At 35.5% G+C, this 7,500-nt stretch overlaps 2 long non-coding RNA genes across 2 annotated transcripts in view; one reads left to right on the top strand and one right to left on the bottom strand.

Annotated features, from left to right (window-relative positions):
* The window catches only part of LOC135205215 (uncharacterized), a 4,156-nt gene extending 887 nt beyond the window's left edge, over positions 1–3,269 (top strand). The window contains exons 2-3 of the long non-coding RNA XR_010312497.1: positions 918–1,166; positions 2,737–3,269. This is a non-coding gene — a long non-coding RNA (uncharacterized LOC135205215). The remainder of the gene's footprint in view (positions 1–917; positions 1,167–2,736) is intronic.
* A 2,556-nt stretch (positions 3,270–5,825) lies between these two features.
* The window catches only part of LOC135205214 (uncharacterized), an 8,484-nt gene continuing 6,809 nt past the window's right edge, over positions 5,826–7,500 (bottom strand). The window contains exon 3 of the long non-coding RNA XR_010312496.1: positions 5,826–6,016. This is a non-coding gene — a long non-coding RNA (uncharacterized LOC135205214). The remainder of the gene's footprint in view (positions 6,017–7,500) is intronic.

The following is a 7,500-nucleotide window of genomic DNA, read 5'->3' as shown; positions in this document are numbered from 1 at the left end:
GGAATAGTAATATAGATCTACCCAGGTAAAGACTCCAAGGTGTCGATATAGTTTAGTAACTTGTTGACTGCTAACTAGGACATGAGTGAGCCCACAGCTTCATGGATGGCTAAAAGCATTGAGGGTTACCATTAAAAGTAGATATACTGATATCAAATGGTTTGCTGAATTGTCAAGTGGTTGGAAACATAAAGTTGCTTGTTTTATTCAGTTCAAATTCGGCCTATGAGTCACTCACAGTCTAGGCTCTTGTTGTAATGATGTGAATGATCAGGCTATGTTTTCGCAGTACAACCTGCAGTATTCAATTCGTATCTTGGTTGTAACCTTACCACCAGGTTAATTGATTATTCCCACCTGTAGTGTAGCTTTTTAAGGGCTATGATAGTGGCAGAATACTTTGTCGTTGTATTCTTTACTGAATAAGCAATCTACGTACCATAGTGGTAAGAAACACTATTTTTGTATGAGTATTGTCTGGACAGCACTCTCGACTGATTCTACTGTTATAGCACATTGAAGTTTTCCTTTTTTGAAACCTGTCAAGTTATTTGAAGCTTTATTTAGGCAGTGAAGGAACAACTGATAGCTAGTGATTGAATGGAACTTTCAGGGAGGTTAGATCAGAAAGGCTACCAACTGATTTGAAACACAGACTAATGGTATCTGTGTCCTGAGATGACCCATTGGTATACTCGGTATCTGTGTCATTCCACTGTGCTCCATCTTACTTCATTCCGTGAGAATCAGTAGTTCTCAATGTACCTTTATAGACAAATGATTCTCTACCTCTCTTGCATTTTTTAGCACCTGCTATCCCCTTGAGGACTGTATAGCTCCCCACAACTGAATCATAGACTAATTCTTTTGCTTTCACCAGTTAGGATACCAGATCTGATAGTTTCGTAATTTTTCAGGTATATTCTCCAGCTCTTGAGAATTTTTGGATACTGATACATCAGCTGTTATATGGATTCAAAGTATGGAAGCTACTGTATGGAGTCTACACAGAATTAGCAAGCAGCTGCTAATTTGAAATCTCGACTGTAAACACCCTCGTCACTGCTACTCATTGTTGTCTGCCCTAACCTAACTCTTTAATTGACTTTCCAATTATGCAAGAGGAAAAATAAAGTCTGTCAAACCTTCAACCTCACAAGATTAAGGTAGGGACAAAATGTGCTGGTTATATATTTCTATGCTACATCAACAGTAAGGTTGGCTTAACTTAAGAGGGTGTACCCAAGGGTATCTCGATGACAAAAGCACCTTATCCAGAATAAGGGAGATTTTGCCAGGTGATGATAACTTAAAATTGGTTGTCAAAGAATCCAGAAAGAGATTCATCCACCCTGAACTAATCTAGACCAATATAGCCGGTGTTTCTAAGGCCCCGTCCACACGGTCGAGCTTTGGTCGACGAACTTTGTCCGATGTGACGTCAGAAGCGTAGAAACGGCAAGAAAAGTCAGAACTTTGCCGCGGTTTCTCCGCTTCTGACGTCACATCGAACAAAGTTCGTCGAGCAAAGCTCGGCCGTGTGGACGGGGCCTTAGACTGATTCAAGGCAGTTGCTTTCCCATGCTATGGTATTAGACTGTCATTACCTTTCCATACTTCTAAGGTGATTACTTTTGGTTTTTTGTGGATGGCCAAATTCCAGGTCAGTTTCTTGTGGTCCTTAGCAATCTTTACTGTGTGTGGTAGGTTGTCTGTGTTGTCTACCATAGTAACTCCTAATATTGGCAACGTTTTCTATGAAATTGACTGTGAGTGGTCTTGTTAATTATCAGTTGCTACTAGCTGCCATTTTTCAGTGTCAGATTTCTGCACTCTGACTGACAGTCAGACAGCTTCTCTTGCTATCAGTGTTACTTTTTGTAAAGTTACTTAATAGCCATATTGGCTGTCAAGTGTTGCTGTGTCTTAAAATATTAGCCATGCTACTCGAGTGAAAAAGCCCAGTTTTTGGTAATATCTGTCGTTATGATGACCGATTTGTGTTGCTGCTAAAATCACCACCTTGGTAATATATTTTGTACCATAAATTTAATGGCATGGTATCTCGACCACAATTTGACTTAACATTGTCAGGTAAACAAGAAGTTTCTTTGACCACAGAGGGTATGATCATTGTCATGTTTTCTTAGAATATGTTAGAATGTCTTATACTTGGAGTACATTGTGGTATATTAATTCTCAGCTCGGTCAAGCTGCTTAAATTTGGAATAGAATAAAGTTTAACTTTTGGGTGATGCAAAGAGGTTCTTCTTAAACACTATTTGCAAAAGAAACTCATATTTTTCTTTTGTCCACATATAGAATTGAGATTAAACAATACCTATGATTCAATTAAAAGTGCAACAAAAAATTCTTCAATTACATTTTAGTGCAAAAAACTTTGATATCCAGTGACAGAATTGAAGTTACAGAGCACTTATGATTTAATTAAAAGTGTAAAGTGAAGGTTTTAATTAAATATCAGTAAAAACAAAACTCCCTATTGAGTACACGTTTCTTAGCGATTATTACAAAAGTGCTAAATTATGAGAAAGCTTATATTGCATTTAAGTAAAAAAAAAAAAACATTTGATATTCAGTTACAGAAATGAGATTACCAGAACGCCAATGATTAAAAGTGTAGAGGAAATGCTTTGATTAAATATTAAAGAATGAAAAATACCTCGCACCCCATATTATTGGCCAGTCTTTCATCAAAACCACTTTTTGTTTCAGCCGAGCCGGTGCGTGGATGATATTACTGGGCAGAAATTCGTTCAAGGCCCCAATGAAAGGCTTAGAAGTGATTGATTCGTGTGGATGGCTGTAACCTGGGCCACTTTCAGTAATAGAATCCAGGAAGAGAACTGTCGAAGAGGTATATAGGTCTTTTTAAGTGTAGGATTTTTCGGTGGAAGCTTCGTATATTCTACAGCACTGTTGATTTTATTCATACACTGGTGAGTTTTATTTGTGTGGGGTTGACTGATGTACTTCAATGCAGTTCTAGTTAAGTATTCATGTTTTTGCTGGTCTAGTTAGGTACATATTCCTGTTAGCATTAGTTGAGTACATATTCTTGTTAGCATTAGTTGAGTACATATTCTTGTTAGCATTAGTTGAGTACATATTCTTGATAGCATTAGTTGAGTACATATTCTTGTTATAGCATAGATAGATACGTAACTTTGATAGTATAGTTAAGTTCATACTCTTGATAGCACCTTTGGTGCATATTCTTGTTAGCCTAGTTAAGTACATACTCTTTATAGCATGTTAACTAATAGCTCTTGGCTAGCCATAGTTAAAGTACATACTCTTGCTAGACAATATGTTAACGTTAGCATAACTTCTTGATAGCATAGTTAACTTAATATTCTTGCTAGCATAGTTAAGTACATAATCTTGATAGCATAGTTAACTAATATTCTTGTTAGCATAGTTATGTACATAACTTGATAGCATAGTTAAGTACATATGCAAAATGCAGATATTATTGTTGTGAATATAGTTAGGCTAACAGTGTTTTATATTTTTCACTATGTCACTAATGCCAAATTTTTATTATATGTAAACCAAGTTAGAGTTTAGCACCATATTTTGAGTTTGTTGCAATAATCTTTGATAGACTCCTGGCAAAAGGAACTTTATTGCTATTATGAGTTGGTGCTTAATGAAATTATTAAAGAAAGCACAAAGTTTATTAGATTTTCAAGGTGTAAATGATTCACTCGATGTCAAGATGTTATAATTATTTGATTCATTGGGTGTTACAGGAATATCTGGAAATTGGATAGTTATTACTTTAAAATTAAAATTGGGAAAAAATTTAAGCTTGTACATTATAATTGGGTAATACCACTTAATTAAGCATCATCCTTTACAATCACTTATTTACTAATGACTATCCTTCCTTTACTGAAATTACTGATCATCCCTCATGAAAACTGAGAGCGCTAATATGTCCTTTCCTCTGTTTCACATTGACTCCTAACACCACCAGCAAGAAGAAAGGTTAGCTAGTGAATACCTCTGTGAGGTCATGCCACGTTGGGCTTAAGTTCCCAGAGGTGTTGAAAGAGGTAGTTGGAACGTTAGATGGCGTCTGTCTGCCAAACGGGATCATTCTAACACAACTAGAAGGGCAGTGATTAGCTGGTGTTTTGCCAACTAAAGAATGGATTGTCATTGGGTAACGTTGGCAGTTCTGGGCACCCAAAATTCAGCTGCCATATTGCGAGATGATGATGCATATCAGACTGGGCACGAAGGATTCTATACCCACTACTGCATGATATGCCAACAAATTATTTTTTAGTGCACAGGTAAGGATGCATAATTTGTTGCACAGGATCGTAATCTATCCGTACTGTAATATACCTTTGTTTGTTAAACTTTTTATTTGGAGGTTATTGTTTGTACTGCACGGTAAAGATGACCATTTCGCTCAGGAATGTAATCTATACGAAATGTAAAACCTCTTAATACACATTTATTGACATACAAAATGTATACATGCAGTTTTGTTTTTAAACCAAATGTATGTCTGCAGTATCTATTTACAAATTTATCACATACAAAATGTATACCTGCACTTTCTGCTGTTTTTAAAACCAAACGTATATCTACTGTTTTTAAACCACACGTATATCTGCTGTTTTTAAACCAAACGTATAAAGTATTGTTTTCCTGCACATTTAAGCCAAATGTATATCTGCAGTATTGTTTTTAACCCACTGTTTAATTTCAGGTGCTGATGAGAATGCTGCAGGTATTGTGGTACACTGGAAAATACAACCCAAGCAAGGCAGGATACAGTTGAAAATAACATCTCATCTGCATTGACCCAACAAGATATGTCACAACCAATAACTTTAGTCCATTTGGGAGAACACTATTCAGCCACCTCCGTGTGACCAACTACATGTCCAAGAACTACTATTTGAACCTAAACATGTCAACATAGGAGTGACGACCGTATCCAAAAATTGCTATTTGAACCTACACGAGTCAACGAAGGAGTGGCATGTGGTCTAAAAACTGCTCGTTGAATAATGTCACTCACATACTGACTTATGTTGGTTCAAAAACTGCTTTTGAACTGCTTCAAGACTCTATATACAAGTTAGTGATTGCAATGTTCATCTATACGACCTGCGTGTATTTTCAAGAAAATAAAACTACCAAATGTTGACATTTATTTCATCAACCCACTATTTATGTATTACAGACTAGTTCAACCTTGAATATCTGTATTTGAAATGTAGAAAAACTCTGCTTGCAGTAGGTTTCTTAGTCTTGTAGTGCTGAAAGCTTGAAGTTAGACTACAGTATTGTCTTGTGGTGCTAAATCTACACTGTAGAAAATCCTCAAACCAAATGCTGTCGTAGATACTACATCAGCTTATGTGCCCAGTGAATTCTTGAGTGGCATTCTTTCACTAGCGTTTATAAGTTTTTTTCAGGCCGTCCAATTGGACAGCCATATTTACTTTCTTTCTCAGGCTTTACCTGTGCCTTCCTCTCCTCTGCAAATAGGGAAAAAATTATAATCTCGATACAGAAGACAAACAGGCGAAAAAAATTATAATCTCGATATAGAATTTCTCGATATAGACACAGTGGAAAACGATAAGCATATGAAAATTGATGCCAAAAAGCTATTTCCAAAGCTATCAAACCATGAAGCTAACAGTAGAAAACGATAATACAGCACGTGAAAATTTTACAAAGCTATTTAAACTTCAAATCTGAAATCTTTGTATCTAAACTGATGGCAAAAATCTGTATTTAAACCGATGGTAAAAAATCAATATCAAAAGTTTGAAGGTTCCACATTCAGTCAGCAGGCTTCCACACACAAGGTCGAGATTTAGGATTCAGTCCAGCTAAATGTCCTAGATAATGACGGGGCCAGTTCGTAATGCCATCAACACGAGGTAGATTAGTGGGTTGGGTGGGCATTGCACGCTACCCTGGCCTGACTCAATGGGAATAGAGGTCTCGAGTTTCTCATCTGAAAAACAAAGTAACAATTAGACTTGTTGAGACATAAAACAGAAAGTAGCAATTAGACGAGACATCGAAAAACAGAGACAATTAGATGAGACACTTTGTTTTTCAATGTTCATCTAATTGATAGAAAATTTTTCAGTAACAGTTATATGAGACATTGAAAAACAAAAGTAACAATTAGATGAGAGACTGACAAATTTTCTAGCAATTAGATGAGACTTTGAAAAATAGAAAGTAACAATTAGACTTGAGACATAATACAAAATAGCAATTAGATGAGGCATTGAGAAACAAAGTAACAATTAGATGAGACGCTGAAAAACAAATTAACAATTAGATGAAACATTGAAAAACAAAGTAACAATTAGATGAGACATTGAAAAATTTTCTAGCAATTAAATGAGACACAAACACAAAGTAACAATTAGATGAGACATGGAAAAACAAAGTAGCAATTAGTTGAGACAAAACAAAGTAACAATTAGATGAGTTATTGAAAAACAAAGTAACAATTAGATGAGATACTGAAAATCTTTCTAGCAATTAAATGAGACATTGAAAAACAGAAAGTAACAATTAGTTGTGACATTGAAAATCAAAAAGCAACAAGTAGAGGAGACATTAAAACAGGAAGTAACAATTAAACGAAACATTCTATTGTTCCTTTGTAAGAGGATTCTGAAATATATAATGCTATTTTATCTATCTTTCATTTGTAAAGACTTCATGAACAAAAATGCGAAATACATTATGAATTTTGAATAATATAGAGAGCGAGCCCACTAGATTAAAAACATTTTTTTCCCAATACAATAGAAATACAAAAAAAAAATGTATTTGAATATTTTCCAAAACCTGGTATAACAGTTGCAAAATAATTATTGCTAGCTAATAATTCAAATGGCATATTACTCTTAAAAGTACTTATTAATTTCACAAGAGCCTCTTTCAATATCACAACTACACAATATATCAAAATTATATCAGCATTCAACCAATCTTTGCATGGCACTGAATAAACAACTCTCTTGTTAGTGGCGCAATTTAAAACGCTTATTCGTGGCACCATTTAAAACAACTTTTATTCTTGGCACTATTTAAACAACTCTCTTATTCGTGGCACCATTTAAACAACTCTCTTATTCGTGGTACAATTTTAAACAGCTCTCTTATTCCTGGCACCATTTATAACTGGTTCACTTAAGGTAGATTCTTGGGTGATCCCTATGCCTACGAGACGTTAGTTTGGCGGCCGCTGATTGGCTGGGAGCTGCCTACATCCCGGTACCAGCCAATCAGCGGCCACCAAACAAACGTCTCGTAAGAATAAGGCTCATCCGAGAATCTACCTTAAGTGAATCAGTTATAAATAACTTTATTATTCGTGGCACCATTTAAAACAACTCTCTTATTCCTGGCGCCATATAAACAACTCTTATTCATGGCATCATTTAAACAACTCTTCTTATTCGTTGCACCATTTAA

The sequence above is a fragment of the Macrobrachium nipponense genome, chromosome 49 (genome assembly GCF_015104395.2).
Source record: "Macrobrachium nipponense isolate FS-2020 chromosome 49, ASM1510439v2, whole genome shotgun sequence".
Lineage (NCBI taxonomy): Eukaryota > Metazoa > Arthropoda > Malacostraca > Decapoda > Palaemonidae > Macrobrachium > Macrobrachium nipponense.
Note: the sequence above shows the minus strand (reverse complement) of the source record. Positions and strands in the feature narration are given on the sequence as shown.